This window comes from Leopardus geoffroyi, chromosome B1, assembly GCF_018350155.1.
Source record: "Leopardus geoffroyi isolate Oge1 chromosome B1, O.geoffroyi_Oge1_pat1.0, whole genome shotgun sequence".
NCBI classification, from domain to species: Eukaryota; Metazoa; Chordata; class Mammalia; order Carnivora; family Felidae; genus Leopardus; species Leopardus geoffroyi.
Genome location: NC_059327.1, coordinates 30320001 through 30347081, shown reverse-complemented (window position 1 = coordinate 30347081; position 27081 = coordinate 30320001). Strand labels below are relative to the sequence as shown.

Sequence of the window (27081 nt, the reverse complement as noted above, 5' to 3'; positions counted from 1 at the left end):
TTACCAATGGTAACATCTTGCAAAACAATACGACAAACAGGATGTTGACATTGACACAGTCAAAATGCAGAACATTTTCATCACCAGAGACCTCCCTCAGGTTGCCCTTTCACATCCGTAGCTCCTCTGTCCCACTCATACCCTTCCCACCCCTGACAATCACCAATCTGTTGTTCGTTTCTACAATTTCATCATTTTAAGAATGTTTTATTAGGGGTACCTGTTGAACCTCCGACTCTTGATTTTGGTCCTGACCTCACAGTCATGAGATCAAGCCCTGCAGGGGACTCCTCCCTGGGTTGGGTGTGTAGCCTGCTTGAGATTCTCTCTCTCCTCCTCTCTCCCTTTGCTCCTTCTCTGCTCGCTTACGCGTGTGTGTGTGTGATCTCTCTCTCTCTCAAAAAAAGAATGTTTTATTAATGGAATTATTTGGTAGGTAACCTTTGGGGATGAGCTTTTTTCATGCAGCATACATGCTGAAGATTTATTCAAGGTCTGTGTATTAATAGCTTGTTCTTTAAAAAAACACTTTCTAGGGGCGCCTGGGTGGCTCAGTGGGTTAAGCGTCCGACTTCGGCTCAGGTCATGATCTCGCAGTTCATGAGTTTGAGCCCCTCATTGGGCTCTGTGCTGGCAGCTCAGAGCCTGGAGCCAGCTTTGGATTCTGTGTCTCCTTCTCTTTCTGCCCCTCCCCTGCTCATGCTCTGTCTCTGTCTTTCAATAATAAATAAAGGTTTAAAAAAAAATTTCTAGGTATACAATCATGCAGTTTATTTCTCTGCCTGTATGTCTTTTATTTCCTTTTCTTGCCTTGTTGCCCTGGGTACAATTTCCAGCACTGTATTGAATCAGAATGGGGAGTGCTGTCATCTGCCTTTTCTCAAGCTCAAAAGGAAACCATTCAGTCCTTCTACCAGTAAGGATAATTTTAGCTGAAGTTTTTTGTAGGTGCTCTTTATCAAGTTGAGGAAGTTTGCCTTTATTCCTATTTTTATGAGAATTTTCATCAGGAATGAGTATTGAATCATGTCAAATGCCTTTTCTTCATTAAGGTGATCATGTGATATTTCTTCTTTAGCTATTAATATTACAGATTACCTGGATTCATTTTTTTTATATTGAATCAGTCTTACATCCCTGGAATAAATCTCACTTGGATGTGGTATATAATTCTTATTTGTTGCTGAATTGTAGATGCTAGTATTTTATTAAAGATTTTTGTGTGTCTATATTCATAAGTGATATTGGGCCGTAGCTTTGTTTCTCTATACACTGTTTTTTGCCCCAAATATTTTTGTATTTTTATTTACATTTTGTAAATTTTTTTAATGTTGTTTTTAATTTTATTTTTGAGAGAGAGAGTGCAAGTGGGGGAGGGGCAGAGAGTGAGGGAGACACAGAATGTGAAGCAGGATCCAGGCTCTGAGCTGTCAGCACGAACCGTGAGATCATGACCTGAGCCGAAGTCAGAGATCATGACCTGAGCCGAAGACAGATGCTTAACTGACTGAGCCACCCAGATGCCCCTGTAATTTTTATTTATCTTTTAACTTGATTTTCTTTCTTTTTTTTTTTTTAATTTTTTTTCAACGTTTTTATTTATTTTTGGGACAGAGAGAGACAGAGCATGAACGGGGGAGGGGCAGAGAGAGAGGGAGACACAGAATCGGAAGCAGGCTCCAGGCTCTGAGCCATCAGCCCAGAGCCTGACGCGGGGCTCGAACTCACGGACCGCGAGATCGTGACCTGGCTGAAGTCGGACGCTTAACCGACTGCGCCACCCAGGCGCCCCTTGATTTTCTAATATATAGAGATTTATATTTTATCAATTTATAAATTTTGGCATCATGTTAATACCAGTTTCACAAAATGAATTGGAAGTGTTCTTTTCTATTTTTTCAGAGTTTGTATAGAATTGCTTGTTAAATCTTTATATGTTTTGTAGAATTCTCGAAGAAACCATTTGAGCTTGGAGATTTCCTTTTTAGGAATTTTTAAACAGTGAATTCAGTTTTTAAAATACATACTTATAAGGCTGTTCAAGTGATATATTTTGGATCAGGAGAGTTGTAGTAATTTTTGTTTTGTTTGTTTTTTTGTCCAAGTTGTCAAATTCCCTTATTATCCTCTTGATGTCTGCAGTATTAATAGTGGCAACCCTTATTTCAATTTTGGTGTTGGTAAGTCTTTGTTTTTTCTTTGACAGACTTTTTCAAGGTTTGTCAATTTATTGATCTTTTCAAAGAACCAGATCTTTGTTTCATTCAGTGTTTTATTTCTGGTTTCAATTTCACTGAGATCTGCTCTTACCATCTTTCTTTGGTTTTAATTTCCCTTCTTTTTGGTTCTTGAAGTGGGAGTTTAGATTATTGATATGAGACATCTCCTCTTTTCTAATGTATGCATTTGGGCTATAAATTTCCCTGTTGGTTCTGATTTAGATGTGTCTTACAAATTTTGATGTGTTTTCATTTTCATTCAGTTCCATGTACTCTTTATATTTATTTTGAGACTTCCTCTTTGGCCCATGGATTGCATAAACATCTGCTGTTCACTTTTCAAGCATTTGGAGATGTTCCCATTATTTTGTTACTGATTTCTAGTCTGGTTCTTTGGTAGTTGGAGAATACGTTTGTAGTATTGCAATTCTCCTAAGTGTGTTGAGGTTTGTTTTTTATGGTCCAAGACCTATTTTGCTATATGTTCTATGAGTACTTGAAAAGGATGTATATTCTTTTTTTTTTTTTTTTCAACGTTTATTTATTTTTGGGACAGAGAGAGACAGAGCATGAACGGGGGAGGGGCAGAGAGAGAGGGAGACACAGAATCGGAAACAGGCTCCAGGCTCTGAGCCATCAGCCCAGAGCCTGACGCGGGGCTCGAACTCACGGACCGCAAGATCGTGACCTGGCTGAAGTCGGACGCTTAACCAACTGCGCCACCCAGGCGCCCCTGAAAAGGATGTATATTCTGCTGTTGTTGGGTACAATGTTCAATAAATATTAATTAGATCCTGTTGTCTCATGTTATTGTTGAGTTCCTCCATATTTTTACTGGTTTTTCTGGCCTCTATCAATTGTTGAGTGATGATAATGAATTCTCCAACTATAATGAGTGGATTTGTCTATTTCTCTTTTCAGGTCTATCAGTTTTGCGTCACGTATTTTCCACCTCTGTTGTTGTCTGCATACTCACTTATGATTGCTACATCTTCTGGGTGAATCGACAATATTCTCATCATATAATGTTTATCCCTGATCTCTGTCTCTGGTAATTGTCTTTGTTCTGAGGTTTACTTTAATATTAGCATAGCCTTTCTTGCTTTTTTAAAATTGTTTTCATCATTTATTTTTTCCTTCTTTTTACTTTGAACCTGACTATATCATTGTTTTTGAAATGAATTCTTTGTAAACAGCATATAGTGTGTCATGTTTTTAATTCACTCTGCCTGTTTTGTCTTTCACCGCTTGCTTTAATTATCACGTTATATGTATATAATTAATCATAGTCTACTGGTGTGTCATTTTACCTACTGTCTCATTTTCCTTTACCCTCTCTCATTTTTAATATACTTGTCTTCAATCTTCCCTCTAGATACACTTAGAATCACAACAGTGTTATCATTTTTGCTTTAAACATCAGTTATAATTCAGAAAACTCAAGAGAAATTAAACTTATTGTATTTACTCAGAGTTTTCTAACCATGTTCTTTCTTCTTTACTGAAATTCCAAGATCCTTCCTATTGTCATTTCCTTTGTGTTCAGAGAACTTCATTTAACCCTTCTTTCAGGGTAGGTACACTGGTGGCAAATTCTTAATTTTATTTCACCTTTGAATGTCCTTTATTCCTGAAGGATATTTTCCCTGGGTGTAGGATTCTGTATTGACCGTTGATTTCCTTCAGCACTTAAAACATATCATGCTGCTTCCTTGTGATCCCAATGGTTTCTGATAGTAGTAGAAATCTGCTACCATTCAAGTTGTTTTTCCACTGTGGATAGTGTACATTTTTCTTTAGTGTTCAGGAGTTTAATTATGCGGCATCTATATGAGAATTTCTTTGGTTTATCCTATTTTGGATTCATCAAGTTTCTTGCATGTGTGGTTTTAGGTCTCTTGCAAAATGTGAGGAGTTTCAGTCATTATTTCTTTGAATACCTTTTCAACTCCCCCCATGCACACCCTTTCTCTTTGCTTTCCAGCAATCCAGTGCCACAAATTAGATCTTTTATCATAATTCCACAAATATGAGGTTCTTTTCAGTTTGTCCAGTCTATTTTCACTCTGTTGTTCAGGTTGGATAATTTCTATTGCTCTATCTTCCTATCCATTAGTTCTTTCCTCTGTGGCTTCTGTTCTGCTGGTGAGCCCCTCTACTGAAATCTGCGTTTCAGTTATAGCTTTCAGTTCTAAATTTTCTATTTGGTTCTTCTTTGTATCTCTTGTTTCTTTTCCAAGACTTTGTATTTTTTCATTTGTTTCAGGCATCATCATAATTGCCATTATGGCATTTTTACTCATGGCTTCTTTCAAATCTTTGTCAGATCCTAACATGTTTGCCATCTTAGTGTTGGTGTCTAATGATTGCCTTTTTTCATTTGTTTTGAGCTCTTTCTCATTCATCGTATGATTAGTAATTTTTTATTTAACCCTGGACCTTTTGGATCATGAGGCTGGTTTTATGTAAGCCTCTATTTTAGCTGGCTTTGTGTAATATCTCTTTGAAAGTGGAAAGTGAGGCACCAACTTATTACTCTGAGGTGGAAATAGAAGTCCAGGCTCCCTACTCAGCCTTGTTTGCATGTAAGGTAGGGGGATCCTTGTTATTGCTGGGCAGGCTTCAAGTACAGCTCTTCCCATTGTCCCACTGGCAGCATGGTGGCAGTGGCCTCGTAACTAAGGGGAGATGGTGAATGTCTTGACTCTTCACTAAGCTTCTTCTAACACCACTCACTAAGGAAGGGAAGGAATGCCTCATTAATGCTGGGTAGGTGTTGAAGTCCAGACTTCCCAGGTGATCTCCCCTAACACGGGAAGTAAGGCTTCTTTACTTCTCTATGGGAATGAAAGCAACAAAAGTCATACTTTCTTCTGTGACACTACTGTAAAGGTGTTGGGACACCTTGTTGAAACCTCTTGGAGAGGAAGTCTTGACTTTCTACTTACTCTTTTTTTTTTTTTTTTTTTTCAACGTTTTATTTATTTTTGGGACAGAGAGAGACAGAGCATGAACGGGGGAGGGGCAGAGAGAGAGGGAGACACAGAATCAGAAACAGGCTCCAGGCTCTGAGCCATCAGCCCAGAGCCTGACGCGGGGCTCGAACTCACGGACCGTGAGATCGTGACCTGGCTGAAGTCGGACGCTTAACCGACTGCGCCACCCAGGCGCCCCGTTGACTTTCTACTTACTCTTTACTGACATGGATGGGGGCCACTTTTTTTTATTGTTTTTGTGTTTGGATGGAATAGATTATCTAAAAAGTTTCTCTTTCTAGGCTGCCCCTATCCTGTTCCTTTGGCTGCAGATAGCAGACTTTTTGCAGATGGATTTTTTTGTCTGTACAGTTTGCATTCCCACGTTGCCAGCTTCCTTAGCACCAAAAGTGGGATATAAGAGATAACAAATAAATAAAAACCAACAACAACAAAAAAACCTCCCACTAATGTAACTCATCTCATTTCTCAGGCCCTGATATTCCCGAGCCTATCTGCCTTATTTCTATCTTTCAGAGTCTTCCTATGCTTGTTTTGTATATAGTGCCCAGGAATTTTAGTTGTAATTAGAAGGAAGAACAGGGAAAAGTACATCTACCTCATATTCCTTGAAGTGGAAGTCTTTAAATCTTTTATTTCTTTTAGCCGTAGGTATTTTATTTTCATTTTATAGGTACTGCATGGTTCTTGTTATGTTCATTCTTAAGTTTATAAATAGTTATGTATGTAGTTACTATTTCTAAGTTGAGTCTCTGTAGGATCTAGAACATTTGAATCTTCCAACAGTTCTCAATTTCTCTGAAACTTCAGGGAGAGTCCCAAGAAGCACACATATGTATGAAAAACATTCCAGATAGAGTCACATTTTATTATTAACTGGGGCATGGTTCCACAGAGCTATACAACTTGGTGTTCTGGCGAACTGGGCTTGAATGTATGTGAATCTTTAAAGTAGTGGTTGCCTAATTATAGCTTCATTAAGCGTGAGGTAGGAGCACAGACCTTGGAATCAAACAACCTGGCTTCTTCACAAAGTTACTGAATGTTTAAGTACCTCAGTTTATTCACCTATGAAATGGAGGTATATGAGTACTATCTGAAGTGAAATCTGCTGCCGTTCAAGTTATTTTTCCCAAGAAGTAAGATGTCAGTTTTCTTTGGTTGCTTTTCAGATTATTTTCTCTGCTTTTAGTTTTCAGAAGTTTAATTATCATGTGTCCTGGTATGGATTTCATTGGCTTATCCTGTTTGGAGTTCTTCCAGCTTCTTGACCTTATGGATTTAAGTCTATACTAGGATAAGGTGCATTAATATGCATGTCGCATTTGTAGCAGTGTCTGCTCATAAAAGCCATGTAAATGTTAGTCATTTACATTATTACTGTCTCCTTTCCTTAAGGAAAGAACTAAGAAAATGTAATTATGGACTTTAGTTAATAATAATAATGTATCAGTATGAGTTCATTACCTGTAACTAATATAACATACTGAAGTAAAATGTCAATAATAAACTGGCTGTGTCATATATGGAAACTCTCTGTATTACCTTTGCATTTTTTCTGTAACCTAAAATTGTTCCAAAACAATAAGTTTACTTTAGAAAATGCCTGTGGGAAATGAGTGACTGGAAGGAATGACACAGAATAGGAAACAAGGAGAGATTTAAAAAAAAAATTGTTTAACAAAAGGAACTTTGTGGAAAAGAATATATTTAGTTAGTCTGAAAATATAAACTATAATAATATATTCTTTTCTTTTGAAAAAATAGATGCAAAAAGAAAGCAAAAAATTTAGACACTCTGTAACTTAGCTAGCATGTGGCCAATAGCATTGATTTCAGTTAATAGCTTATAATCACAATAATTAGTCCAGGACCAGTGAGCCAAGTTATTGGAACTATTTTTCTAATAGAAATTGTCTTAATTCAGACCAGGGAAGTATTTGTAGGGGAGGTGTGTGGTTAGCATAGTAAATAGGTGCACTGAAATTATTAATTGGTTTATACAGTTATGGCCAAAAACAGCACATAAATAACTGGCTCATATGAGAGAAACAAGCAAAGAGAATATGAGCAATTTTTTGCAGTTGTATTCATTTGATTACTGGAAGGTGTATTTCAAATTCATTTTGCTATAGAATCAGCATAAAGCAACCCATTTGTTATTGAATTGTTAATTGCTTTTCATAATGCAGTTACGTGATAATCAACTTTTTACATTTGCAAATATTTCCCAGTAATCTGATCTGTTACCAAAATTACAAAACATAAAGAAAAAGAAAAAAGCTACCCATAATCTTATTATGTTAACTTTTTAAATGTATTTCCTGTTAATCTTACTTACTTCAAATTTTTTTTAAAATTATTTATTTTGAGAGACAGAAAGCGAGAGAGAGAGCGAGAGAGAGAACACATGCAGGCATGCAAGGTGGGGAAGGGCAGAGAGAGAGGGAGAGGGAGAGAATCCCAAGGAACTGTCAATGCAGAGTTCCATGATGCAGGGCTTGAACTCAGGAACCATGAGACCATGACCTAAGCCAAAATCAACTTAACCTGAGCTTAACCGACAGAACCACCCAGGCACTCCTGTTTTTTATTTTTGAACTATAATTGTGACTATATGTATATTTAACTTGGGTTCTACTTGACCGTTTACTGTAAGCCCTTTCTTATGCTATTTAAAATTTTAATCACTATTTTAAGTAATGTGAATTATTAAATAAGTTCTTATATTACGATTTACTAATTTATTAACCTATTGGATATTTAGGGTTTCTCCAGTGATATTTTATTCTCCCAGATTAAAATTGCCAATTCTGGAAGAAGAGTCCTAACTCACTGATACTTTGTGTCTCTTTATGTGATATGACTGTAGCATTCTTATATTTGAAACCCAGGAAAGAAAAAGTTCAAACAGTCAAATATGCAGGTCTAAGACATAAAGGTACCTTAAAATTTTTTTGTATTTGAGTATAGTTGACCCACAATGTTACATTAGTTTCAGGTGTACAACATAGTGATTCAACTTCTCTACACATCATGCTGTGCTCCCCATTAGCTACCATCTGTCACCATACCACACTTCATGATACCATTGGCTATATTCTCTATACTGTGCCTTTTATTCCTGTGATTTATTCATTCCATGAGTGGAAGCCTGTATCTACCTCTCCCCTTCACCCATTTTGCTCATCTTCCCATTCCCTCCCCGCCAGAACCACCAGGTTGCTCTCTATATTTATAGGTCTTGATTCTGTAAAGGTACTTTTTCAACTGCCACACTCATTCTGAATCTCGGCCATCTCTTTTAAGATGGAGCACATGTCTGGTTCATCGTATAACAAAGTAGCAGACACACTGCATCCTGGTATCGAAGACCATTGCCTACAATTAATTAAGGAAAAATCTATTATCTTCCAATGAGACAAGAATCTTTAGTGATATGAGATTTCTGCCAGAAGTTACGACGACTTTGGAAAGACCGTCCGTTGGTTTACTGGGAAACCAGCTGGCTCTCTTGACTTGGGATTTGTTGCCATGCCTGCTCTTGCCCTACCAGACATCGTCGTGGACTCAGTTTCAGAAGTTCAATATGAGCATGGCCTGGAGGTTTTTCAGACAACTGCCCTCCAGTGAGAATGATAACCTGTGAGAGAATGATACCGAAGTATAGAAGTCTAGTTTTATAAGCAATGGTCTTAGATACCAGGATGCATTGTGTTTGCTACTTTATAATTATAATGCCTTTTGACTTAACAATTCTGAACTTTGTTTTTAAATTTTTTTAAATGCTTATTTATTTTTGAGAAAGACAGAGACAGAATGCGAGTAGGTTAGGGGCAGAGAGAGAGGGAGACACAGAATCCAAAACAGGCTCCAGGCTCTGAGCTGTCAGCACAGAGCCCGACGCGGGGCTCGAACTCATGAGCTGTGAGGTCATGACCTGAGCCGAAGTCAGACACTCAACCGACTGAGCCACCCAGGCACCCCTGAACTTTGTTTTTAACTAAAAACAATTCTGCGGTTCATAAATGGTTACCTAAGGATTATATTTATTCATTCACAGGGTATTTATTGAGAACATACTAAGTGCCAGGTGCTATTCTAAGTGCTATAAGCAAGGCAGAGAAAAATCACTTCAGTCATGAAGGGTCCCTTTTTCAAAGCCCAGAATTGATGAACTACTACCTTCTGAGATAAAGTTGGTAATGTTAGGAAGAAAACTATCAGAGAAGTAACTTGACACTGGAAACTCCTTACATTTTCCCTCTGGGTTCATCTCTACTTACCTACAGTGAGCAGACACTGAGATACCACAGGGTGGTATCAATATCTTCTAAAATGAGAGAGGGAACATATGGGACAGAGTCCACTGAGGCAGGGACCAGTGAGAAAGTTCCAACTTTTGTTTATGTTGGGAGCTGGGGAGGTTATGGGCCACAGAGAGAAAGGAAATTATTATTATTTTTTAAACAAAAGAGTTAAGACTGAGTTAGTTACACTACTAGAGTTTTATTTTAGAACAAGAGCCAAGTAATGCCAGAATAAAAGCAGAAATCAAGACCCTGGGGTTTATGGCTGGTTGAAAACTGTAAGGTTGTTCAGGCTTCTTGAATTTTGTTTTTATTTTTATTTCTCTTGGGCAGGGGGGGGGCTCTAGTAACCAACATTTCAGAAACTACAAAAAGAGCCACTGGGATTGAGGAAGGTTTATGGAAAGCTAAGGATCCAACACTGTCCAATTAGATCTCTTAATCCAATGAGAGCAGTTGTTTACTTAGAGGGTCAGTCCTATGCTTCCTATTGTGCTTCAAGGATTAGAAAAAGACTAGAGCCACAGCTTTGGAAATATTCTGTATCTTGTCTGGAAGGGAATAGGAAAGTCATAGGGAGCTGGCCAAATACCGTATAGGAGTTCAGTAAAGACCTCAAAGAAAAGAAAATAGGTTGATTTTGTCCAAGGAAGACAGACAAATAAGAGAAGGGAAAAAAAGAAAAAGAACTAGAGCATAGGACAGAGATAGAACATATTAATTTTCACTCTTTGAAAATGAATCTCTCATCACATCCTTGATGATAGTCCTTGGACAATTTACCACCGTTGTATTGAAAGAAGACAAGGAAAATGACAGGTTGCAAAAAGAGATTTGGGAAGAGTTGAGAAAACATGGAGCTTCATATACACTCATGTCATTAACTACTAGAGTTTGGTTGGAATAAAGAAAAATCAATTGTAAGTCTGATTAAATGAAAGGAAATGAAGTAAAGAATGGCTCGCTGTTTGTTTGCAAGGTCACCTGTAGACAACCTCCATACATGCAGTACCAAAAAGATGCCCTTCTACTGGAATACTCAAAGCATCTATGTAGAATTGTTCTCCTCACATGGTTTGGCTTTCTCCCTCTATTCTTTCTATTTTAACACCTCAAGAGCTGTTTTTGTTTGTTTGTTTTTTTTTAATATGCTAAAGGTTTTTTGCCTTTTTAGATGAAGGCAATGCCAATCAATTTCCCTTAAAATTTAAAGTGAAAAACTGTAAGTTATGAATAAATAATTTCTCTGAGTTATATCAATTGTCAGTTGTGATGATCTAAATATTCATCCTTCATCGTGTGAAGGAGTATTTTGGAAAAGTCTACGGCTGTAAAACGTTGAGCTGAAGAAAAACCTCTCTGATTTCCTTCGTAAAGAGACAGCTTTTCTTTTGATTTTTTTAAAGTTTATTTATTTTGAGAGAGAGCAAGCATGAGTAGGTGAGGGGCAGAGAGAGAATCCCTAGCAGGCTCCGCACTATCATCATGGAGCCTGATGTGGAGCTTGAACTCATGAACTGTGAGATCATAACCTGAGCTGAAGTCAGACACTTGACTGAGCCACCCAGGCACCTCAGGAGGCAGTTTTTCAATGGTGATCTCAAACTGAGAAATCTAGGAATGGTTGCCGGTCTCATCAGCATCACATAGCTACAAATATTAGCTGGGCATGAAGAGTGACGTAGTCACTAGATATAATCTGAAACAAGTTTTATACTGGATTCTTAAGGCCTCACTGTGACCTAAATTACACACACATGTACACACACACATACAATTTCCAATGACATCAGTCAAAATTTCCTGTGAGCAACTGGGAAAGAGACTTGGTCTAGAATTCCAAGAAACCAAACCTGAAGTTTTAAACCATACTCATTCCCAGTGCTTTGCAATTGATTCAGTTTCCAACAAAATTATCACTGTCCCTGGTTCCAATAGCAAACAGAAGGGAGAATTGAATTAGGAAGGAGAAACATTTTGTTGAAAACAAATGACATGACTCTGTGAGAACATTTCAGAAGGGCCCCCAGAAGGTGGATCCAAAGGTGCTATTCCCAAGATCTGTCGGGTAACCTGGACACAGATGTTCCAAGTAGCTAAGGCAGTGAGTGTGAAAGTGAGCAGGGGTGGGGGATGGGAATGAAGAAACACTAATGCCTCCTATTTGCTTCAGTCTCATTTTCTTCCCTGAAACCAAAGCTTGATTTGCTATTTGGCTCAAGGAGCAGGAGAGGACAGCAGAGGAAGTCACAGTGCATTTCCATTTCTTGTCCAGTTTCCAGTCCCATGTCAGTAGAGTTGAACCTTGGATGGCCTAGCAACATCCCCATGGAGGTCTGCTTGGCAGAGGGAAGACGCTTGTGTTGGAGGATAGCCTTTTGTAGTTTTCAGCCCACAAACTGTCCATCCCCTCTGACCCCTGTCAGTACTACAATGGGAAGAACAAGATAAAGAAAACTCCCCTTCTCATCAAAAAGACAAGAATTTTATATACAGCAGCCACCAGACGGTGCCTCCTTGGCCAACGTCCAGGCTGGCTACAGAAATTTGTTTGCAACCAAACAAATACAAGCAGCCTTGTGACTCAGACAGTGGGTGGTCTAAGTCCACATACACAGCAGCTTTTCCATGACTGACAAATGTCACAATTAGTGGATGACTGGGGCAATTATTTGAAAGTATCCTTTAAAGAAACCATAAGAGACTCTTAAAAACTGAGAATAAACTGAGGGTTGATGGAGGGGTGGGAGGGAGGGGAAAGTGGTGATGGGCATTGAGGAGGGCACCTGTTGGGATGAGCACTGGGTGTTTTATGGAAACCAATTTGACAATAAATTTCATATTAAAAACAAACAAAAAACAAAACAAACGAACAAAAAAGAGAACATAGGTTAGAGTCACCATTACTGACACATCAGAATGCATATCTCTACTAGATTTTGGATTACATTATAATGTAAAATCATTTAATTGCCAAAATTTATCTACTTTTTCAAAATAGGGTTCTGATTCAAGGGTCCTGATGAGAATTGCCTGTGATACAGTGAGTTATTTTTAAGAGTAGCCAAGAAAGGATTCAGTTCTTCCGCTGGTTATTCCAGGCTTAATGATTCACCTTTGGTAGATACCATGCTTGAGCTGGATTACACACAAGTTGGCATGTAGTCCAGAAAGTTTTGAACGGATTGTCCCCAGGCCATGTATACTCTCAAGAAAGAATCAACTGGATATCTTTTGCTAAAAAGTAAGAGATGAATAGGAGAGGAATTAAGTTGCTCGAGATTCTGGAGAAATCTATGGATATACCCAGGCTTTCCACCACATTCCAAATAGCCTTATCTGAGGCCTCTGTTTCTTACTGATTAGCCTGGAAGTCTTATCTGGAACAATACCTAAGAAAATCCAACATTCTGGAGAACTCTGGGACTTGCAAAGAATATCCACAGGGGTGTAGAAACTCTGCTTTCCAACTGAAACTCTTGGAGTTCTGAGACTTATTTTCAAGTAGAGCCAGGCAAAGAGAAAAGTGTAGATGCAAAGATACAATCACATATATATATATATATATATATATATATATATATGTATATGTATATATATATATATGTATATACATGTGTATATGTATATGGCTAAGCAACATAAAAATAAAGTGAAGGAGGAGAAGCCACAATAAATTTTGAAAGTGAAACACTTAAATCTCAACACAATGGAAGTATTTAGAATAAAGACACATACAATGCAGTTCAAATGGGTCCTGGAGTAGGGAATACGTACGTACATACATACATACATACATACATACAAATGAGACAGCACCACTTAGTGGTTACAACTTCAGATTCTGAAGTCAGACAGATCTGACTCTGAATCCCAGTTCCGTCATTCATCAGATGTGTAGCCTTTGGAACATAAAATTCCTTCAAGTTTTTTTTTTTTATTTATTAAAGAGACTAAGAAACCAATCACACAGATGTTCATAAAGCTTTTTAATGAACTAATGTATGTACATAACTAGGTATGAAGCCTGGCACCGATTAAGTGCTCTATAAATATTGGTGAAAGTTATCTGGAAATAAAGTAGTCAGGATCTGAAGGAAAGTGAAAAGAAGGGGCAATTTATTTGGTGGATAGTAGCAGGAAGCAATTTAGATATAAGAAATAGTATGGGTTCGGGGTGCCTGGGTGGCGCAGTCGGTTAAGCGTCCGACTTCAGCCAGGTCACGATCTCGCGGTCCGTGAGTTCGAGCCCCGCGTCGGGCTCTGGGCTGATGGCTCAGAGCCTGGAGCCTGTTTCCGATTCTGTGTCTCTCTCTTTCTCTGCCCCTCCCCCGTTCATGCTCTGTCTCTCTCTGTCCCAAAAATAAATAAAAACGTTGAAAAAAAAAATTAAAAAAAAAAAAAAAGAAATAGTATGGGAAAATGCTGAAAGGTATGATGGCCACATTGCCTGAAAAAAAAAAAAAAAAACAAATTAGTACACATGACTTGAGAATAGGACAGATTATCGCTATTGGGGTCATCATAGGAAATTCAGGAAAGATCAGCACTGTGTGAAAGTACAAATTATATTTACAAAGGAGAAAGTTCTTTCGCTGAAATCTAGGAGAAATTAACATCTGTTCTCAGATTCTACTTTTGGGTTACTATCAATTCTAAGTTACTTAAAGCTTCATAAATTTATTTGGCTCTTTTCCTTCTCTTTGCATTTCTTGATGCACAGGTTTTGATCATTTGAGTAACTGTTAACATTCCATCAAAAGTAATTAAATGAAAAAGAGATTAAAAACCAACAAATCTTGACTTGATAAGCGAGCATACTGGTAACCAGGGGAGAGAATAAAGAATCACAGCAACTTCTCCATCCGAAAATATACTCTGACAGCAGAAAAGTTTGATTTTAGATTCTATTGATGTCTTTAGACACTATGCCTGCAAGTTGGTTCTGCCCCAATGCATACACCTGATTTCATGAAATGAAGACTTTCAGGGATTATAAAGTATAAGCATTGTGCTAAGTAGGGTTAGGGGTGCAAAGGGAAGTGAATAGTGGTGGGGAAGGAACAAACAAATATGGTGCTAGGGAGACAATAAGCAAAATAAAGTTTAAAAAAAATCTTAGATGTAAAATAAACATAAACAGAGCTGTGTAGACTGAGTATGGAAAAAAGTCATCCCTGAGGAGTGACATATAACTGATATCTGAATGACAGGAAGAAGCTAGACACTCTAAAATTGGAAGGAATGATGTTCACGGCAGAGAGTTCTAAGGCCTTGGGCAGCAACCAGCTTTGTGTGTTGGAAAGACAAAGAAGTATGTCCAAGGTGTACAGAAATAAATTAAAGAAAAAATTATTTATTAGTTAAGACTGTGTATTAGTTAATATCAATTAAGCAGATGGGATTGTGTATTAATTAATTGGAGTCTGCCATAAATTGATGTTGTATAAATTGATCTTATATCAGCTCATTATGGGGCAGGGAATTTATAATAGTATTCTTCCTATTCTATCCCTCCAAACCTTTGTACTATTGTTATCATATACTTTCCTACTGCATATTGATACACACCATAATAATATTTTTTCTTTAAAAATCAATTGTGCTTCCAATAATTCAGAAAGAGTAAAAAAGAAAATGTCTTATATGATTATCTAAATTTTTACTGAATTCCTGAATCTTTTCTTTTTATGGGTCCAAATGTTTAACTCATATGATTTTTCATAAGCCTGAAGAACTTCACTTATCTATTGTCGTGTAGCATGCTGATAAAAATTCTCAGCCAGCTAGGAATAGAACATCCTCAAGCAGATAAACACATATAAAAAATGCTACAGGTAACATCATATGTGATGATGAAAAGCCAAATGCTTTATCTGGAGGGTAGGGTACAAGGCATGGATGTTCATTCTTACTCTTTGCTCAACCACTATATTGCAAGTCTTAACCAGTGCAATTAGGCAAGAAAAAAAAAAAAAAAAAGAGACATCCTGATTGGAAAAGATAAAGTAAAACTGTCTTGAATCACAGACAGTATGATCTTCTATGTGGAAAAACCAAGGAATCCACATAAAAGATGTGAAAAGTAATAAACGAGTTTAGTAATTTAAAAGATACAATGAACACATACAAAATCAAAAATTGAAATTTGAGTAACATTAAAACAAGGACTACTTAGGTATAAGTCTAACAAAATCTTGCAAGCTTTGTTTGCTGAAAAGTATAAACCATGATGAGAAAAATTAATGCCTTAAATATATGGAGAGCTATAGTGATGATCATGAATCATTAAAGGCTTGTGCAATTTACAACCTATATATAAGTTTACCTTGATAAAAATTTTTTTAAAGAAAGATGAAATAAAAATGTCTTTAGTCAAACAAAAATGAAATAATTCGTTACTAGATGAACTAATGGAAGTACCCAAGGCCATTTTTCAGGCAGAATTAACAGGTGTTGATGAGGATGTAAGCTCATAAGTGCAGCTGCAATGTACATTCATATAATTTTTCAAAACTGTTAGGTCTTATCTATAAAACCAATGACCCAGCAATTCCATATCTCTCTTTACCTAGGACCATACATTTGTAACGGATTTTGCAACAGAGGATATTTCATTGGCATTTGCAGTTCCCAGAGAATATGGAGATTTAATACCAAGGTCAGAATATAAGAAGAAGTAAAATCTCTATTTAGATGGTGACACTGATAGACGCTGCCCTGTGATGGAACCCGGGCCCCTGGGCCCAGCTGAGAATCAGTGGGGGTTGGTGAAGAGAGGGTGGTGTAAAGGGAGAACTTCAGGCCCCACTAGCACTCTGTGACCTTGCATGCTTGCGCTAGATACCGCTGTGGCTCCATTAGCATCCATATAGTCACTGCATCAGACTTGTCTGGTAACTTATTAACACCAGCCAATCCAAGGCTATGGAAATGCCTCTTGGCTGGCTCACTATTTCATTTTAATAAATCTAAGTTTGTTCACCGATAAACCAAAAACCCACCACACTGATTACCGATGGCATCCTTCTACATGCAATGTTTTTACCCAAATTGTTGTCTTTTATTTCTAGCATTTAATCAACATCTACTATGTCCCTAACACTTACCTGGCACAACAGCTGAACACAAAGTTAAGATGGCAACAGAGGCAAAGACACTGAGATGGGTGAGAAAACAATGTATTCTCTGGGGGAATTAAATACAAACCAGTCTCACTGGACGTTAGGCAGTAAAGGAGCTGGGTGAGGATGAAACTAGAAAGGTAGGCCAACCCCAGATTGTGAGGAATTTTGCACATATGCTTGGATTTTCAATTTTTACTAAAGAAGTTGCCATGGGTTTTTACCACTTCATGTGTACTTGTAAAGATTGGAGACTCCAATCACTTTTTTTAAAGCTAAGATGTTTTGAAAGGCAAATACTTGCCAGAAGTTCAGGATTGTCTCTCCATAAATATATTCACACGAGGAATATAAAACTATATTTTGGAAAACAATTGTGGGATTTCTTCTGCTTAATCTGTGCTTGACACAGAGTCATAAGAAAGGATCCAGTTTCCTCTCATTGGTCCTCGTTCTCATACCATAAGAACTGATCCAATTACTACCAAGACCATTCTCTACAGACTTCATTATCTACTTCCTTTGCAGGTTTGTGTTGGAAAGTTTTAAAAACTCTATCCAGGGATGCTTTAATGAAAGGAGGAATTAAATCTTTCTAAAAAGTGAAAGGAAAGCGTTTCATTTAATTCCCCTTCTGACTGTGTCATTCACTCCTTTCCTGATTCTTCGCCTTCAAGATCTCTATTACATGGACCATTCTCTGTTCTTGCAATCTGTGTATGACCTTTTGTTTCCATTTCTTTTGCAATCTAGATAAGACCTATGGATTATCACTTCAAACTCTTCTGTGTATCCTTTAGTTTTTTGCCCCTTTTGTGTTTCTGCCCAGTAAAACCCAAATGAGCATCTTCAGATCCAGGAGGAGAGAGAAAGGAATATGGAAAAACAATTAGGGACCAGACTAGAAGTTGGAAGTCTACCATGATGATCTACTTGTAATCTAGGCAAGAAATGAGAAGAGTCTGAACCATGGCAGTGGAACATTAAGCACCAGGATCACATTCTAGGGACATTAACAAGGTGCAATTAGAAGACTCTTTTTCTTACTTTTTCAGCTGCATAGTGGCCAGCTGTGTTCACTAAGAATAGTAATAGAGAAAGAGTAGGCTTTGGTAAAGAGGATAGACTGCACTGTAGCTAAGAATTTGAAATCCTTGTGAGGCCTCCAAATAGCGCTTTTGAGGAGTTCAGGAGAGATGCTTTGGGATGCATAGGTGACCTATGGGAGTCATCAGCATGTAAGCAGCAATTGGAGCCATGGGGTTTAATTAACCTATAAAAGGAAAATGTGTTGAGAACGAAAAGGAGGTACCCAAGGATCAGAACAGAAGAGTCCGTTAAGGAAATGTGTCAAGAAGCTAAGGGGAAAGAGGGAATCGCAAAACTGAGTAATGAGAAGAAACAAATGCTACGGAGAGCTCAAGAAAGATAAGAATAGAAAAAGTCTTCTGGATTTAACAAAGAAGAGTTCATTATTGACTCAGCCAAAATATGTAATCATATTTGAGGGTGGAAACCATGCTTGGAATGGTTTGAGAAGTACATATGATGTGATTAAATAGAGAACTCTTAGATTGCTATTCAGTAACTCTGGCTATAAATGGAAAGACAAGAGGACAATGCATGGATGAAGCAGTATTCTAAAGGTGGCAACAATCTGAGCATGCTTGGATGTTGATGGGAAAGAACCGGAAGATAAGGAGAGATGGAATATTTAGGAGAAGTTGGGGAAACAGATGGAGTGAGAACTGTGAGCGGTGAGTGGGGAATGGGAGCCAGAGTATGGGCAGGAAGGTTAATTTAAGACTGAACAAGATTTCACTGTTGTTTTAATTTAAAAGGTCAAAATTAAGGGTGAAAACAGGGTCTGGATTGGGAGCAGGAAGTAGTTGGAATTTCTTTCCAGGGGCACTTATTTCTGATATCAATTTTTTTAAGGAAGTAAAGGGAGAAAGTCTATGTCAAGAGCCAAAAAGAGACTAGGGCAGAGGAGAAGGAAAATGAAGATGAGGACCCAACTAAGATTGGTGGCTGTAGATGTGTTATTTCAGATCGTCAATCTTGCCTTCATAATAGAATCACCTGGAGAACTTTTAAAAATGCTTATTCCCAGTGTTTGACCCAAGAGATACTGATTGTTCTGGGCAGAAGCATTTTTGAAAGCTCCCTAGGTGCTTCGAATGTAGAGCCACAGTTGAGAGAGTATTGCTCTGATCCCTTTGGTTTTGTGAGCTTGCCGTAGCAGGGATCAACAGTCTGGGTATAAGGCAGAGAAGGCAGGTGGCCAAACTGTTCAGAGTTGCAGATCTGCTGGGCAGGTTCAGAGGAAGGACAAAGGAAAGGCACTGGAGAGGTGGTCTGTAGAATCTAGGCTGAGACAAGAAAATGGAGACATGAGGTAATACAAAGACTACAAGAAAATAGAGTAGCCAAGAAATGGTGAACATGTGGAAAAAGTAAGACGGGGATTGATCTGGACTCAATGAAGAAAGGAGCATCCCCTTTCAACTTTCTGATGATCTGAAGCCACTCCTTGGGTAACATGCCCTTAAAAGTACTTTTTAAGGGGCACCTGAGTAGTTCAGTCAGTTAACCATCTGACTTCAGCTCAGGTCATGATCTCGCAGTTTGTGAGTTCGAGCCCCGCGTCGGGCTCTGTGCTGACAGCTCAGAGCCTGGAGCCCGCTTCTGATTCTGTGTCTCCCTCTCTCTGCACCTCCCTGGCTTGCGTTCTCTCCCTTTCTCAAACACAAACATTAAAAAAAAAAAAGAAAGTACTTTTTACTACATTTCAGTGCAAGACTACAACAAACAGAAAATAGAGTTTATTGAGAAGTAGAAATGAGGTCAATGCTTATAGTATGGAGAAGCAGGAAGCATAGATAGTGGAGAAGAATTCTCCATTAAAATATATCTCTATATATTTATATATAGTTTCTTATTCCTCATGTATCAATCTAAGTTTATTAGTAACTAAGAATATTTAGCAACTAAGGAAGTGATTAGAATCTTCAATTTAGTGGGTATTAGGGAGTAGTATGATTTTGAGATAATCCCTCCTCTGGAAGTAGAGACATGAATAATGCTTTTCTCTAAACAAAGGATGTGATTAGTATAATTTAGTGACCCTGCTGTATTATTATTAAGTTATTAGAATGATCTTAAGTCATCTGCATATAGTGTAAGGTTTTAAACAATAGAGGCCCCAGAATGGGATGAATGATAAACATGGCATAAACAGACCTCGAAGCAAATATCCATTTACTGTATATTTCTGTGAGAATCTTGGACAAAAATGTAAACTATTCTCTCTTTTTAAAATTTATTTATTTATTTTGAGAGAGAGTGAATGGGGAAGGGATGGGGGTAGGGGGGAGGAGAGAGAATTCCAAGCAGACTCCAGCTCTGTCAGTACAGAGCCCAACATGAGACTCAAACTCATGAAATGTGAGATCAAGACCTGAGCCAAGATCAAGAGTCAGAGGCCTAACCAACTGAGCCACCCAGGTACCCCCAAAATATGAATTATTCTTAACCGATGAAGTGACAGTAAGATGGGGAAAGGGACCAGAGGCCTTTAGATCCTGCAGCAATACAAATGAGGCTTGATGATGGCTGAGAGAAGAGAAAGAAAAACGAGTTCTAAGGATGCTCCTGTTAATTCACAAGGAGTCCTAGAGAAAAGACTGAACGTTATTCATTGGAATTTTTCCCCATTGTTCTCTCTCATTAAAACTGGATCTGTTTTGTCTCCCCGTGAGACTGTTTGAAATGTAGATTCTGATGTCCTTTGAACTTTGTTCTTTGATAAAAGTTGGGCAAAAAACACAGGCCACACACAACTGTGGACCTGAGATGTGAGACTCGTGACAGTTCTGGAGACGGCTTCCTGCCCTATGCCGAAAAAGGAAGACAAATGTTCAAACTGACTAGGAGGGAAAATATTTCCATGATTAGTCATTAATATTTACTAAGAGGCATCAATGAACTGCAAGCTTCCTAGATTCAAGGGATATTTAGAAAGCTCCCTTTTCCCATCTCCATTAGGCTGGCAGGGCAGAAGGACACAGCCACCGGGGCTTGGTCTCCATCAGGACATTTCACCTATATGGTTTCTGGAAAAAAAGCAGTTTTTCTGCAGGTTTGTCCTCAAACAATAGGGCTTTGGGGTAGGCTAAAAGTGAACATATGCCAAATTAGGGAGAAGATGATGGGGTTTTGTTTTCTTCACTCTAGATTTCCCTCTATGACTTTTTTCTTCCTTCTTGCAAATTATGGACTATAAATCTAGGCCTTTATGATTCAGAGTTCTCTTTGATTTGAACACTTTTATAAAGGGGATAGTTTCAAATGGTTGAGGTCTGTGTTCCTTTTTTCTTCCCAATTTACTCTCCGAGTCTGAGTAAATTTATGGCGCCTCTCTATTGCAACTAGCTGGCTTGTGTGGCATTCATGTTACCCAGATCACTCTTCTTTCATAACCGAAATACATAAAAACTAAAATAGGGCTCAAGGGGTTTCAGTTGAACCCCCTATATTTGAAGGGAATTATTAAGCACAGAATGTAAAGCCTATCCTGTTCTCAGGGGTCTGATGTGACAGCAAAACAGATTCAAGAAGAATAATGCTCTTCACCTCTAATCTGAAACAATGCAGGGAGCTGATCCATTGAGCTCCATTTGGGAGGAAGACAGAGGTTGGGATCCGGACTAAGGCACCTCAAGCACCTCTGACCCAGGAAGTGAAGTAATGATGAGGTGATACGTAATAATAGGAGGGCAGGGAGTATAAGCTGCATGACTAGGTCCCCAGGGAGAAGTGGACAGACCTCTCCCTTCTTTTGCCAAACATACCAAGAAAAGGTACATTGGATTATTTGAATGTTAATGTACCCAAGAAGCAAACACAGAAGTAAGGGTGTAGTATGTTTAATTTCTAGGTAGCTGCCAGAAACATTGTTCAGTATAATCACTCTCTGACTCGACACAATTAATCTAGTAATTGGGAAATTTTCTTACTTTGCCAGAGAAAAATGATTTTAATAAGGAACCCAACCAGCCCAGTCAAAATTTGCTGTATTTTGAGCGTTCATATCATCCTTGGACTTTTATCTTCATAGGTTTTAGCGAAGTTGTTGAATCACATGGAAATAAGGACATAAACCACAAAACCGTGTGATTATTCATAGAGTTAACCATGTTTTTCTCTTGGTGCAGCTGTTTTAACGGCAAGAACCAAATGATACTTCATGTCATTGAAAAGTAGGGACGACTATACCCCTGTTGGAGTAGCTAAAATGGAAAATAGTGACAATACCCAATGCTGGCAAGGGTGCAGAGAAAGTGGGTCTCTCGTACATTCCTGGTGGGAATGTGAAATTGTACAGCCACTCTGGAAAGTAGTTTGAGTTTCTCGAAAATGAAACAGACATGAACAATCACACTCCTGGGTATTTGTCTCAGAGAAATGAAAACGATATCCACACAACGGCTTATTCATGAATGTTCATAGCAGCTTTATAGGTAACAGTGAAAAACTGCAAACAACCCAGATGTCCCTCCATGTAACAACAGTTAAACAAACTGTGGCATATTCATAGCATGGAATACTACTCAGCAATAAAAGGGAATGAACTGTTAACACACACTACAGCATGTATAGATCTCAAGGGAATTGTGCTGAGGGAAAAAAAGCCAATCTCAAAAGGTCACTTACTGTGTGAGTCCATTTATATAATATTCTCAAAATGATAAAATTACAGAGATCGAGAATAGATCAGTGATTGCCAGGCATTAGACAGGAGCGGAGTGGGGGAGGGTGGATATGATTATAAAAGAGAAATGCAAGGGAGATCTTTTTTTTTTTTTTTTTAATTTTTTTTTTCAACGTTTATTTATTTTTGGGACAGAGAGAGACAGAGCATGAACGGGGGAGGGGCAGAGAGAGAGGGAGACACAGAATCGGAAACAGGCTCCAGGCTCTGAGCCATCAGCCCAGAGCCTGACGCGGGGCTCGAACTCACAGACCGCGAGATCGTGACCTGGCTGAAGTCGGACGCTTAACCGACTGCGCCACCCAGGCGCCCCATGGGAGATCTTTTTTAGTGACGGAACAGTTCTCTATCATGATTGTGGTGGTGGCTACATGAATGTACACATGTGATTGAAATGCATAGAACTACACACACACACACACACACACACACACACACGTACAGGTAAAACTGGTGAGATCTGAATAAGGTATGTGAATTACAACAATGCTATTTTCCTAGCTTTGATATTGTACTATAGTTAATGTAAGACATCACCATTGGGAGAAATTGGATGAAAAGTACATGGTGCCTCTGATATTTTGGCAACTTTCTGTGAATCTATAGTCCATTTACAATAAAAACTTAAAAAAAAATGGAGAATAACGTCAAAATGAGGCTACCATTTGAAAAATTATATGAAAAATTTGAGACCGTATTTTTGGAGATAACAAAGCCAAAGTGACGACTTGTAGATATGTTGTGGTTACAAAACTGGAAATTATTCCCAAACGGATTTCTCTGTATGAACACTCTATTTGTGTGTTCTGGAAACTGACTCAATGTGTTTATTGACACTTTTTCTATCTGTGAAATGTCTGTTTTTCCTAATGAAAAGTGTTCCAGAAAACCAAGCAATGACATATATGGCTGTACAACTTCAAGATGCGATTCTATTGTTTGCTTTGTACCCTTGCCACATCCACTTTCTGAAGACATGCATCAGTTGATAATAGCCACTGGGGGTCAGACTTCCACATGGCCCTTACCAAACATATGATTTCATACCCAGTGCAACTGCAGGAGCCCAGACCCACAGATTAACAGAACTCAAACCTTCCTTCCTACTTGTAAGCTCACCAAAACAGACAGAGATATAGATGTTCCTAGTAATTACCCAATTCAGAATGCAAACATATCCAGTGATTGTGGAAGAGATACCAGAATAGTTTTATATAAATCTTGGTTAAATACATCACAGTTAATGAGGAATTCAGCAGCAGGCTAGTGTTTTCTCTAAGCTGTGGATGAGATACAACCTTCCTTTCTACGATCTGGACAAGAAGCTCCTGCCCTGGGCCCCTCACCTTAGAAGCCCCACATGGCCCTGGCCATGCCCCTCACCATAGGACAAGAATCCCAGTTCTTTTCCAAATGGCTGCAGAAATCCTAAATTTCTTCCCAATAGCTAGTTATCACAGAGTGTAATTTTGGGCAACAATGAGCAGAAGATAGTTTGGAAAGAGGCCTTAACAAAGAGGGGAGATTTGCTTCCTAGAGTTATGGACAACGGAGCAAAGTTTAAAAGGGGGACTACTATGAATCACAAAAGATAAAAGAAGAGAAATAAACCAAGATTGGAATTGTCTGATTCTAGAACTGGGTTTGAATTCTTTGAGTTCGAACAACGCGTCACTGAATCTAATTGCCAAGACATGACACAAAAATGACAATAGCTGAGCTTCTGCCTTGCAATGTGATGATGACAGGGGCGGGATCCAAACCTACACCATGCACACTGATCCAGAAAAGGTGCTGGTAATCACTTGCATTGCTAGCACTGCCTCCAGTTGGCTTTTCTCCAGAAGATAGAGGTATATGAGGTCACAAGGGGACCTCCTCTGTTATTGCCTTTACAAAACCAATTACTCAAACCCCCACACAGAGAGAGAAGTGATTATATCTTCCTAGGGACTAGGTAAGGAATTCCCAAGTGGGTCGATGTCACAAATCAGGCATCATTTGGTCTCGGGGCTTCAATGACTATATCCTTTTTTCCTCTTACTATATATGTGTGTGTGTGTGTGTGTGTGTGTGTGTGTGTGTGTATTAAGTTTATTTATGTATTCTGAGAGAGAGAGAGAGAGAGAGAAAGAGAGAGAGAGAGAGAGAGACAGGGAGTGAGTGGGGGAGGGGCAGAGAGAGAAGGGGAGAGAGAGAAACTTAAGCAGTCTTTGTGCTGTCAGCTCAGAGCCCGATGCAGGGCTTGAATGCACGAACTGTGATATCATGGCCTGAGCCCAAATGAAGAGTCGGTCACTTAACTGGCTGAGCCACCCAGGTGTGCCTCTCTTATAAATATTTTGAAATGATATCTAGACTCTGGGACATACGTGTAACTGAAATAGTTCCAGAGACTGATGCCACCTGTTCTCACACTTTAGAGTCCAGTTTAGTTTGTTCCATGGGATTTCTAAGATTCCTTAGTGTCTCCTTTGCAAACTTTGATATTCTTGCTTTCCAAGGTGAGCTGTGATGTCATCCCTTAGGACTGAAGATCACTAAGCCAACAATCTAGCCCAGATTAAAAGAATTTTCCTGAGTGGCAAGATGCACATCTTGCATCAAATGGCAATAAATATGGTCGTGCACTTAGTGAAGCAATAACAATTAAACCTGTCAACTTTAACTGAGGTTGAGAAAACAAAAGACGTTCCAGTTTACAGTGGCCTCATGCCAGGAGACTGCTGAGACCGGAGAAGAATCAGACTGCAGACTGAAGAATGCTATCTTCTAAGAAGAATGTGCTAATGAAAAATTTTCAGGAACAGCAGCCTTCTCAAGTTTTCTTCCAGAATGTTAATCAGCCAGGACCTCAAAGTATTCCTGGTCAGTGAGTATTCTCTGGCAGGTGCAGGGGACAGGAACACACAAAATCTCCCCTGAGCCAATTTAGAGGGAATAAAATCTGATGTGATATGCTGGCTGTTAACTTTTTTCAATAACTATAAATTAGCTGGTTATCGATGAAAGATTGAAATATCACCTAGACCTTTGAGGATATAAGTATAGCTTATGAAGGAGGCAGGGGCAAAAAGGAAGAATAATGCTGCCCTGAGAATGAACTTGAAGTTTTCTGGCCTACTGCAAGATTAAATAAATGTTCTTTGCTGTTGGCAAAAAAGTTAATTTTAAGTCTCCACTTCTATGAGTTGGTATCAGTCTCGTCTTAAGTCATTTCTTTTGATCAAAATCCTAGCTCTAAATATTCTTTTGAGGAGTCAGGTAAAAGATTATGATTCTCAATAACCTATTTATACAGCAATGTCTCCAAAAGTTCTGACAGCGTAAGCAAGGATGATGGAGTCAAGCTCACATACAGCAGCAAGAGGAAAAAGCCACTTTATCCAAACCTACTGTATCTGAAGCCAAACACTGAGTTATAAGGCTCAATATCTCATGTGTATAGTCCCCTGGATTCAGACAGGTAAACACCTCAGTTTCTGACATAAAGTCTCCTATCCTATGTGAACAGTTGTTCAATATCTTTGAGGGCACCAGAGAGTTGCTGGGTTGTGGCAAAGCCATGCAGTAGTGGATCCAAACAGGGACTTTGCTTCCAGAAGGATCTGAGTGCTGTTCACTTAACATCATGCATAGGCTACTCAGATTTCTGATGCTCGGTTCCAAATCTGGAAATGGAAAGACTCACATGTCTTCAGTAGAGTTGTTATGAAAATTGAGGAAAACGTAAGAGCTGCTACATAGTAGGGGTTCCATGGATGGTAGCTATTATCCCCTGAGCATGTTGAATGAATGCCCTTGAAGAGGGATCAGGCTTGAGCATGAATTCTGGGAAATTATTGTGGGGAAGCCTCACGTCATGAACTCAACTTGCTGGCTTCACCGTGAGAAGCATTTCCAAAATCTCAGAAGTCCCTGCAATCTTGATAGTGTTTTCACTGGACTGTCTAAGCCAGGAGTATGAGTTCCCTTTCAAGAAGTGCTGTTTTCTCTTCATGAGATGGTTGGTTGGGAAGCATCAGGAAGCTGGCAACAAGTGGAAGTTGAAACTGAAGTCACTGGAGGTTTCTTTGATGCTAAGGGCTTGCAGTACACTCTTGTCTCCGCTGTGGTTGGTTTTCCTGCTACGTGCCTCTTCCCAGCGTGACTCTTGTCTTCTGTCCCTCTTACCTTCATGGAAACTAATGTGACCTTGAAATGTTTATGTGCCATTTCTCTTCTGGTTCGATGTTATGCAGTGTCTGTGGAGAATTAGAGGTAACACTAATTCATCTTTCATTCCTCACTTTTTGTCCTGCAAACTTGATAACTGTTTCCTTCCTAGGAAAGATAAAATTCCAGAGCCTCTCCTCCTGTTGAACTCCATTCTCCTTTCACTTCTGAACAGTGAACCGCCTCGTAATTATTATTCTTCACATGAAACTCTCCTGTTAGACTTCCTGTTCTTTTATTTGTTCTTGTGGATAAGAGGATGAAATGTGAGCTGGAAGATAATATTATAAAGTCCATTTTCATCTGAATGAACAAGGCACCAAAAGAGTTCTAATTAAGGCTTTGGGGTCAGGCTGGGGATCAGGGGAGGAGGATGTGTGTATGTATGTATGTGTGTGTGTGTGTGTGTGTGTGTGTGTGTGTGTATACATACACAGAGATAGA

At 38.8% G+C, this 27081-nt stretch overlaps 2 long non-coding RNA genes across 2 annotated transcripts in view; both read left to right on the top strand.

The window, feature by feature from the left end:
* LOC123586889 overlaps positions 1–25590 on the top strand; it is a 32556-nt gene extending 6966 nt beyond the window's left edge. Inside the window, exon 2 of the long non-coding RNA XR_006707008.1 lies at positions 24927–25590. This is a non-coding gene — a long non-coding RNA (uncharacterized LOC123586889). The remainder of the gene's footprint in view (positions 1–24926) is intronic.
* Positions 1–27081, top strand: part of LOC123586883 — a 236387-nt gene that overhangs the window by 156528 nt on the left and 52778 nt on the right. The window lies entirely within an intron of this gene.